At 40.8% G+C, this 11,184-nt stretch overlaps 1 non-coding gene across 1 annotated transcript; it reads right to left on the bottom strand.

Moving 5' to 3' along the window:
- Window positions 1-10,421: 10,421 nt before the first annotated feature.
- LOC140557859 (U1 spliceosomal RNA) lies at window positions 10,422-10,585 on the bottom strand. The gene has a single exon (XR_011979851.1). It is a non-coding gene; the product is annotated as a U1 spliceosomal RNA (small nuclear RNA).
- Between the last annotated feature and the right edge of the window lie 599 nt (window positions 10,586-11,184).

The following is an 11,184-nucleotide window of genomic DNA, read 5'->3' as shown; positions in this document are numbered from 1 at the left end:
CACCACATCATACCCCCACATCAACCCCCAACTGCTCCCCAGGTGCTGAGATGGCTGTCCTCCACCTTGGGTGTGTGCTCTTACTGCCCCATTCAAAGGTTGAATTCTTGATCTTACTTGGTCTAGAAATGTTTAGTGTACATTGTACAGCACTGTGTGAAAGTCAGAGACCAACCCTTCATTTATTTAGTGTCCAATCAAAGCTATTTCTGAGATGACTTAGACATCTGATAAACCACTTGTGTAAAGAAGGGGAGAGTTAAAAAAAAATATGATCAAATGAAGAGGAATGAAGAGAACAATGGCCTCCTTACAACCGTGGAAGACCACCAAAGGCCATTAAAAAACTGTCCCAGAAGATGAGGTATAATCGGACTGGTAACCGAGCTAAATTTATTAAAACCTGGGCTCCTTTTGTAGAATTTGTGGATAGTATATCTTTAGTTTGAAACACCCTGCTGCAACTGTCTTATTCATATATATGGCCAACAAGTTTTAGGGTAGTTTAACTAGTCTAAGATATGAACAAATTTGTATAGTCCCCAGTTAAGAACAATACAGGGCAGATAAAGTGTTTATTTCTCACGTGTGTAGGTCCCTTTTTTTTTTTTTTTTTTTTTTTTTTTTTTTCCTCCTCGTATCCTTTGTATAATTCTGTGTGTATATAATTAACTATAGATACATGCTTGTGGCTGAGTTGTTCATAGACACAGATGATGTATAGTTTATATGTTTCTGTACAGGTGCACTTTATATGCACTTTTATATTTTGTTTTATGTAATTGCTTTGGGGGGGCGGGGTGGGATTGTAAGGGCTTGTTTCTTGTAACTTTGTCTTTCAATGAAAATCTATAAATAAAATTATAAAAAAAAAAACTGTCCCTATCAGATAAATGGTGCTTTTAGCTTTTAAATGAAGGTGAACATTTCATCTTTGAGACAAAAGGAGAAAATCAAGCACTACTTTTGCTTTAGATCTGAAACAATCTACAGGGGTTTCTGTCCATCCTTCCTCTTTGAAAAGACCACTCAGAGCTGTAGGTCTGAAAAGATCAAAAAGCTCTTACTGAGAAAAGAGGCTATATTTGCTACTCAAACAAAGAAGCTGCTGGTGTTCTCAGAGCAATTTACCAACCACCCTTGAGTCCAGACCTCAACATCATTGAATGTGTTTGGGATGACTTGTATGGGGACTGAACTTTGGAGGTGTAGAAACATCTCCCTCAGTAGAAAGTCTTCTGAAAAAAACGGAAGCTCTAATAAGTGTAAAGAGACAGGCAATAAATACTGGGAAATTTCAATCATAGTTTATACAAGTGTGTGTTCTCTCCTGAGGTGTCCATGTTTATGAATACAGGAGTGCATACAGCATTATGCTAACAGCTCTATTATATATGTACCAGTGCTCAAGTACAACTACTGTGCTGTAGTATCTCTCTGCAGCTCTTCTCTCTCTAGTGTGTATATATGTGTGTGTGTGTGTGTGTGCGTCTGTCTGAGTGACTGTGTGAACAGGGTCATAAGAGTAGCGCTCCTTCGTGATTAACAACCCCAACCGCCTCGCTCATCTCAGTGGCGATTGGAGAGGGGGCCGGCACGTCCTTATCCGCCCGCGCCTTGGCCACAGAGCACAAGATAAACCTCCGCCCCGGTGACAGCCCCCGTCAACCGTCTCATAGCAACAGCCTCTTTTAGCTCCCCCATCATCCCCGCCATTGTGATGCTAATAAACAAGCCAAACAAAGTCCTCCTCTTCTCTTCTGAGAAGGAAAAAAAGTGGCGTTAGTCAGTGATACAAAGAAACCTGGCATAAAAAAGCGAAAAATTCAGAACACGGCTCTTGGAGAGGTTAATTATTAATATTAAAATGTTTGTGTGAGTGGTGGGTGAGAGGGCTCTTGAACCAGAGCTGATTTGCCAGGCAGGGACAGTGTGTCTTTTGTGTTCTAAGCTAAGTCCCTTTTTGCATTCGTTTTCCTGAGGACAGCCAAAGAGACGGAAGAAATGGATCGAGTTACAAAAACAAGTCGGAAGAATCATTACCTGCCCCCGAGGTCCTTGAGAAAGGCAGTGCTTACCAAGAGAGGGAGCTTTTGAAGTGGGGGGCAAAAACTGGGCAAAAATACCACCATTCCAGAGAAAGAGGGGGGGGGGGGTCATACCCCTCTAGCCCAGTCCAGGCATTACGCATGGTGCCAATAGGTTCATGTTTATTTGCAGCAGAGAGTTCTAGAAAATGTTGTGTTTGTGTGCATTTGCACATCTGTGTCAGCAATGGGTACAACTTAAAGTAGCTGAAAGTAGAAGGGGTGTCCACAAACATTTGGACATATAGTGTATGTCGATGTCTTTTATAAGCTTTGAATGCTTGTGTTTAATCAAGAATGAATTCTAGTCTTATTCCAATTCCTGTGCATCCTAATGTTTGACTACTCAGACTAATAAAGGCTATATTATATTATATTATATTATATTATATTATAGTGAAATGTGCAGACAAAACCATTAACAAATCCAAACGAGAGACAGCACATGAGCTACATCCAAGGAACCAAATACACAAACACCGGCCCAATGAGATCTGGCTCTCCTCTCTTTGTGTTTATGAACTCTGGCCGCCATCGTTATTAGTTGCAGCAGCTTTTATAGCCACAGCTTCACCCTTCATGGTCATGTGACTGAAGAACTACCAACTACCAGGTCACAAAAGTAAGGAATTCACAATTGCCTGTTTTTTTGTAGTGTTGTGGCATGACCCTCTTAATACGTTATGTATCATGATACAGGGGTTATGATTCAGTATAGGGTGACATATTGCGAATACACTAGGAATACACTAGGACCACTAGAAATACAATACAGTATTGCCTAATATTATAATATTTAATACCTCCAGGCACTGCAACCGCTAACTGCTAACTGCCAGTTCTGTTATACCAATAGATGTTTGCATTGGCTAGCCCTGTGCTAAGTGATATGGGGAAAGGAAGGGCCTCCCTACCCACCTAGAGACAACAAAGCCAATGAGTTTTTTTCTTTTCCTGGTCATGGATGGTTGTGGCATCGCAGAGCAAAGACCAAATTTGCAATCTTTCAAAGAGAGGACCAATGCTTGGGAGATTGCAGCTTAATCTTTATACTAAACTTTATATTTAAAGTTTTTTTTATTGTCATTTAGACTTATACACGTGTGCAGTACATTGAAATCCTTCTCTTCACAGCTTAGAAAGCCAGGGTCAACCATGATTAGGCACTCCTGGAGCAGACAGGGTTAAAGGCCTTGCTTTAAGGCCCAACAGTGGCAGCTTCGCAGGTCTGAGTATGGAGCCCACAACCTTGTGACCAATAAACTAGAGAACAATACTGTGCATAGACTTGGTGCAGAGTTTTCATACTACCTCTTTCAGGGGTTTGGGCTTTTGTGGGAAGTAACCACAAATAAAGTCTCAGCACCTAAAAGCCCTCTTTTTAAGCTCTTTCTAATGAAAAAGAAAATGACATTACTGTTAATAGACACCCGCTGTTTTTACTGTTTCATTGAAAGACATTTATTATTAAACCATTAAGCATTTCGTTTCATGCTACAGGGAAAGCCACAGCCATTGTGTTATAGATAATTCATCAACAGACTCTCTGCTCTTAGTCACACATTGCTGGCCAATTAAAACCTTTCTACCGCCTTTCGAAAGCTCGAACAACGTGTTTCATTTGCTTCAGTGTTTTATTTGGAAGCCTGAAAGCCATGGACAGACGTACTGCACTGTACTCTTACCCCAGCAGGAGAAGCAGCCCTCTTATCAGCTTTCTGCAGGAGCGGTCGGGTCTGCCTCAATATATTAGGACAAAAGAGAGACCAAGAAAAAAGCATCAAAAGTGATGCATAGAAAATGGATTTGGAGCTTTCCACCAATTTATTGGAGTTGTCATTAATCATTTTAGTGAATGGTGGCAGGTGAGAGATGACTGAATGGTTGGGTGTATTTTGGTGTATTACTGTATGGTATGCCTAAGAATGCTCATTAGTATGGATTCTAACTAACATTGCACATATTCATTTTCACTTCACTTTCCAGCTCAGAGCAGTAAGATGATTCAGATTCAAATTTATTAAAAAGTGGTCACTACCACCAAAGTGAAAAATGACTCTCAATTTCATTGTTTTGTGCTTTAGTCATAATTACATGAGCCTCTATGTGCAGTTTCTGTATTCCCAGATCCCTCCCTAACAACTTTCCATAACTACCCGCAGTTTTAATCCCATATTTTAATAATTGCCTTTTTCAAAAAGGCTTAGCACACCAAGGCATGTCCAGTCTGCAGAATTATCTTTTGTCTAGTACAGGAGGTTCTCGCGCCTGTTGATTGCAGCCATTTGCAATGGCTAGATTATGTAGCTGATATGATTATGATGAGTGATATTTTTTTCAGGCTTGATTGTGTTTAATTGACCTAAAAAACAGCCTGTGTGTTCCTGAACTCTGAGGAGACCTGCATTTCTGATTCTTCTGGTGAAAATCCCATAATAAAAGTAGGTTTGCTTCTCAGTGTCTTTCAGTAATATCAAACATATTATTATTTATGGTTACCAGAGCTCTTATAATCTGGAGTTTTATGCCTTAGTACTCATCAACTTTACATCAGGTGAACATATTATCATACAGAAATGGTCCAGAATGACTTTGCCTATATTAAAGGTTTAGAAATAACCTTGGGAGATGTAAGGTTATGACAGAGACACACTTATAGACTTATAGACACAATTATATACACACATTGCATACCAGAAAAGCCCCACCAGACCTGCCTGGTCTTTTGGAGATGCTCAGAGCCAGTTGTCTAGCCATCACAATTATTTGGCACATTATCAACTTTAGGAACTGATGTACTGTAAGTGTAGTAAAACTATTTCTCGATACCAAATTGATACAAGTACACAACAGGAAAAAAACACAACATAAACATACATATTTTATTGGCAGAATGTAAAATGATCCTTAGATTGAGCACATTTGTTATATAATTTATTTCTAATTTTACCTCATCTTTAACCTAGTTTGGAAGGCCAATTACCTAATCCCCATCCATATGATTTCCACATCAATAGCAATGCCCGCTACACTAGGAAGGTGAAGACTAGCACAGGTCTCCTCCGACACATGTGAAGCCAGCCACTGCCTCTTTTCTAACTGCCTCTGATGCAGCATCACTAGGCAGCCAGCGTGCTCGGGAGAAAGCACGGTTCCCCAGCTCTGATAGAACAGCTAACAGATGCCTGTGCTGACCAACATCACACTAGGAGTGAGAGAGCCGCTGAGAGAGGAAGGCCAATTGTGCTCACTTGGACTCTGCTGCTGATGGCAAGCAGCCTGACCCGGGATTTGAACCAGTGATCCTTATCATTCATGTTCTGGAATCATGTTTGCGAGTTTCTTTGTCAGTTCTATGTGTCTATGTGGTTTTCTGTCAGTCTTGCTCTCTTCTAGACTTTAAGCAAGCTTTACACCTTGGTTCCATTTTAAACAATAATATTGTACTTTACATAGGCTACATGCTAGATAGCGTATTAGCAATTGAAATGAGTAATTATGATGAGTAATTATGATGAGTAATTAGCTGGACACTGATTCTCAACAGAACATTTAACCCCTTAACACTTTAAGGCTTATTACACACTAAGGTAAATTATTTAGTAACTACAAGGACTTTCAATAGAAACTGGAGGGGCTATTCAGTTTAGGCCCACTGGCAGGTCATAGACTTCATTAGGGGTTAAGCTGCCCAATGTAGCCTTTAACTTTGCTGACCCGTATACTTTTCAGATCTTTGTAGAGGTCTGGGTGCTTGTCGAGTCAGATGAGCATGCTAAATGTGATTCGCTTATTCAGATCACACATTCAGTTCCTCAGGCTATATACAACATTGAAAGCATTGAATGTTACAGAAATAGCTTAAAAGAGTCTGTATCACTCATTTACCTCAGCTGTCAATCAAGCGACAGCTAAATATGACATTAAATTTTTAATTAACATTTTAAATATTTCAAACAGTTCCCCGGGACTATATTCAAAGCATAGGGAACTAATTTCACAGCTGAAACCTATTTCTACAGATCTACAAGAAAAAGTGACAAAACAGCAGAAGCCACTACATACAAATACAACATCGCATCCATCATTGTTCATGTTCATTGTCATGTGAGGGTGAAGAAGAGTGATGAACCTCTGTGTTATTGTCTTTCCCTGTTAGCACTATGATTGAGCTCATTAGTGTTGTCATGCTGATGAGAGTGGAGTAGTTTAGAGGACCAATCACCTGTCTGAAAATGGACTGTGGGAGTCACATGATGAGACCAAAGCCTACAGAAGCCCTCAGAAATGAATATGTGTGTGCACATGTTACCAGGGGAGTTACATGAATGAGTGGAATCGGAACACTCATGAATCTCAAACACTCACTCATGGCCAAGGTCATTACAGAGCCCACACTGTACAAAACACACAGAGACAACTGAGTACCGAATACTATGAAGTAATGATCACGTATGACATTATGTGATGTCATATGGCATTGTTCCACCAGTCCGATGCCACCATTTGTATGTTGTAGTCGTGGATGCATGTTTGTACATGGGGATTTACATTTATGGCATTCGGTTGACGTTCTTATTAGGAGGAGCTAACATGTAGATCAGTCAGCGCCGCGGTGGCACTGCGGTGGATGTCGCACTGCCGCGGCTGGATTGGGCATGGCAGTGCTACTAGAGTCTGCCTAGCACTGTGTACGCATTCTGTTTGGATACACTTAAGTTACCTGTTTCCTGCTGGGCGCTGTTGGCTGGGTCTTTTTTGCTTGGTGGACTGGGTGACACTGGGGTCGAGCTGACATGTTCTGCATCCTGTGTAGCCCCTGCTCTGGTCCTGTGGAGGTCGTTTGTCTGCCTGTCTTGTTTGTCTGTAAAAATACCCTATTATGCAGTGTCTCATTATGGTTTTAGAGTGGGTGGGTGGTGGTCTATACGGAGCAGCTTCAATCAATGCACATGAACAATAAAAATAAAGCTGTCCTCTGAAGAGGGGGCCTGGTGGCAGGTAAAAAAAAAAAATCAGATAGACAGGTAGGTGAATGGAGTGTATCCCAGACCTTTTATTGGTTTATCGGGGTGTGCTTGTCCAGCTGGGGAATTAAACTGTAGTCCGCCACAGGGAAGGCAGTGTTGTTAAGCAGTACGCTACATGGGAGTTGTTTTTTGGGGAGCAGTTGTAATTGCTTTATGTTAAATGGGTTGGACACCCTGAGCAAATGTGCTGTGTTAATAATTCCCTAAAATAACTTAAACCTACATAAACATTTATAAAGGCTTATTTCATTTTTGAATAGTATTGTCATAATTGCTTGGTTTTTTTTATGTCAGTTTTGATTTAACACTCCAGAAAGAAAACACAACAGATGCTTGTTAAAGTTGGTTTAGTTTTGTAGGGTTTGTGCTGTTTGTATTATGAATGTCTATGTCAGCTGTCACAAAAGGCTTGTGTAGGTTTCATGCAGTTCATAAAGCCCTGATTCTTTGTCTGTAAATTGTTGGGTGTGAAATTCCATGCATTTCAATGAGATTCACTGCTACAGGAAAATTTTGTGTTCTCCCCTACCGGGCGGTTCAATTTCACCTTTTGTGTTGAGTTTAACTTTACTGGCCTTAATTTGTGTCCTTGACCATTAGAGCTGCTGCTCTGGCTTTTTGACCTTTGAGGCACTTGCTACTGTCTCTGCTCTGTCTGAGTCAACATGGAGGAAGCTCTGATCATTGCTGTGTCAAAACAGGAGATATTTCACAACGTTTCTTTCGTGCGGATTACAAAGCACAACACATGCGAGAGGCGGCATGATTTGCAGTCAGTCAGGAGGTGGGATTAGATAAATAGGTGGGATTAGTAAATATCTTTTAGTAAATGCATGCATGCTGTGCTTCAGAAAGTTTTAGCCAAAATGATATTACTATGTTTATCATTATGGTATAATAGCACTATAATAGCAAAACCAAAGTAAAGACAAAGAAGGGACAAAACCAGGCCGTTTATGTATGGCCTGTATATCTCATTTTAAAGTATAATTCAATATTGATCTTTTTGCTCTTGAATTTTTTTCCATTCAAATCACCTTGCATGGTGTATGTGCAATTCTACACCACGCTGCTGTTAGATACTCGCAGTTGATTTGGCAGTTGGAAGCAGGGAAGTTGGATGACTTGGTGAATAAATTGTTACGCCCTTAAGTGCTCTCAACCAGAAACAGATTTCACCAAAATAAATTTCTCAGACTGCTGACCTAAGGCCATCTTCTTCTAGCGTTACACTGACGAGAGCAGAAGCAAAGCTGCCCTCAGATCAGTGGCTGTTCCTCTACAGTGGTGATACATCAGATCAGGGACAGCTCTCTTTGCTGATATGAGGGAAATTCAGACAGGTGAAAAATGACCGCTGTGCGTCATTGCTGGTTAAGGGGGAGGGGAGCTGTTTTTTTTCTGAGCCAGCAGGTTTGGAATCTACAGTTGGATCAATCTTTATCCAGTCGATAGTCATCCTCTGTGGGGAATTTTCATTTCTCTATGTGTTGGTGCTGGTTAAGCCACCCATTGCTGTACTCACATATCTTCCCCAGTGCTGTTTCTCTTCACTGTCTTACAAAAACCCATGAGCTGAAGACCTGACTGCTCAAAGCAAGCGCCATCAGCATTACATGTGCATATACCAATAGTAGGTCTTGTCTGTTGCATTTTCTGATAGAGCTTTTATGGGAATGCAATGTTTGGTTTGCTACAGAGGCTGTGCTGACTTCTTCATTTTAACCCTATAAATCCATCTGATACAAGGATGATTTTTTAAAACCTCTACACATCAGTGTAATATAAGATTTAAAATTAAGAATGCATCATTTATCTAAATTTAAAAGACAAGAATACATAACAAATTAATTAAATTCATTACATTCAGATGTTTCTGCAATAAAATCCAATGTTTCTGCTCTCTGGTAGTTTATGTCAACACTGCACGCACGCGCCAGACATATGCATACAGGTTTCTACATTTACATTTACTTGAGTAACATTTTAAAGACAATTTGGTCAAATTAAGACTCAATTTTAAATGATTTGGATTTTATGGCAGTTATTTGATGGTTTAGACTTTAAAGGGTAAAAACAAAACAAAAGACAGCTGTTCTTTTGTTGTAGATGTCCATGACTGCATTCGTGGGGAGCAGCAGGGTAGTGGTTGCTATCGGAGGACCGTACAGCACAGTAAGTGCAGTTCCACTCAGTGGTTTTTGAGATTCAGCTTTGTGTGTTGGACAATTACTAATGGAAACCCTTAGAAAAGAAAGAGAGGCAGACAGACAAGCAAACAGAGAGAGGGAGAAAAGAGAGAGAGAGAGAGAGAGAGAGAGAGAGAGAGAGAGAGAGACTTATCATTACAGGACTTGGCCAATGTGCGGACTTAATGCTGTATGACAGGTCGATTTGGACGGTGATTTGGGAGGCACTTTGGACAGCGATTTCTGAATTAGAGAAATACAGCGAAAGACTGCCATCCAGATAAGAAAACCATTCACTGTCACAAGCAATCTGCTCCTGCTCACTGACCTCTGTCATGTAAGACTCATCACTTAACCCCCAATCAATCTGCCAAATAGATGAGGAAATGGGCTGTGAGCCTTCTGCTTTCAGACTGCTTTTCTTTCTGCGATTTTCCCCATTTCCTTTTTTTTTTATTTACGTACTTTCTGTCTTTTTATCGTCCATGTAGATGCTGGTGTGAGATTCTGGTAATATAGCTTCATTTTTCTTTCCTTTATGTCAGATGTCTCATTACTTTCATGCCAAGCTCGGATTTTGCGTTTCATCCTTTAGGTTGCTTTCGTCCCCTTCGGGTTTGAGAAAAAGACAAACTGAAGAATCATATCAAGACGAGTTCCCACACACTCCCACAAGATTTAGATATTCTATATTCACACTTGTATCAAGACAAGCCCACTTGTATTGTGTCACTCTGTAGAGAAGTCACTACTCCTCCACAGCTTCACCCCAGTACCATGCTAACCTAGCTAAAGCTAATTAAAGGTAAAGGTGCACGTATTTGTCACTGTACAGTGTACAGCGAAATGTGTCCTCCGCATTTAACCCATCTGGTAGTGAACACACACTCACACACACACGTGTGTTAGGGGCAGTGAGTACACACACACACACCCAGAGCGGTGGGCAGCCAACTCCAGCGCCCGGGGAGCAGAGAGGGTAAAGGGCCTTGCTCAAGGGCCCAACAGTGGCAGCTTGCCGAGCCTGGGAATCGAACCCACAACCCTGTTAGCGATATCTCGGCGCTCTAACCGCTGAGCCACCACTGCCCAAAAAAAATAAAAATAAAAAAAATCAGGGGAGAGCGCGAACGCAGTCCCCCACTACCAGAAATTATGCAGTCGAGATTCCCACATTTGGGGAATTCGCAGGGGTCAGCACAACCGGAGTGCAATGGTTGAGCCTCACCCTGGGTGAACCACCTTCTTGATCATGGTATCTCCCCTGCCAGGTAAGTATTTACTTGCCATGACCTCGTTCTCTCTAACATTATATTATGGTTATTTGATGGTACAACATTTGTGAAGGGTTTTATGGCCACAAAGAGCTAAAAAAAATTATGCTTGCACTGCTAGCACAGAGGGATCATGTAGATAATGCTTAATACAAAAAACTATGCTAGGTAACACTAGCAAGGTAACGGCAGCTAGGCCGCTGTGCTGATGTTCGTGACACATCCTGTCCCCTCGACTGTTCCATTGGTAAAAAATAAAGATAAAAAATCATGTACATGATTAATTAATCTTGATTAATCTTCACGTGGCTGTCATACTTATATGCCAGGAAAAAAATTATCTAAAAAGATTTACTGATCATTACTAAGAAGTACCTGGATAAAGTGTTGCCAATGTTGCTACACTGGCATATAAAGCTGATACCAACAGGTAAAGCTAGTTATCGTGCACTTGCTATCCGCTATGAAGCTAATTTTGTGCAAGATCAGCAGATAATGCGGATCCAATTATCTGCTGATACCGGAAGATTTTATAGGATGATATACCGGAAAAATGTGTAGGGTAAAATACCAGAAAGTTTTATGGGATAAAAAATTAAAGTGA

Source organism: Salminus brasiliensis, chromosome 6 (genome assembly GCF_030463535.1).
Source record: "Salminus brasiliensis chromosome 6, fSalBra1.hap2, whole genome shotgun sequence".
Lineage (NCBI taxonomy): Eukaryota > Metazoa > Chordata > Actinopteri > Characiformes > Bryconidae > Salminus > Salminus brasiliensis.
Note: the sequence above shows the minus strand (reverse complement) of the source record. Positions and strands in the feature narration are given on the sequence as shown.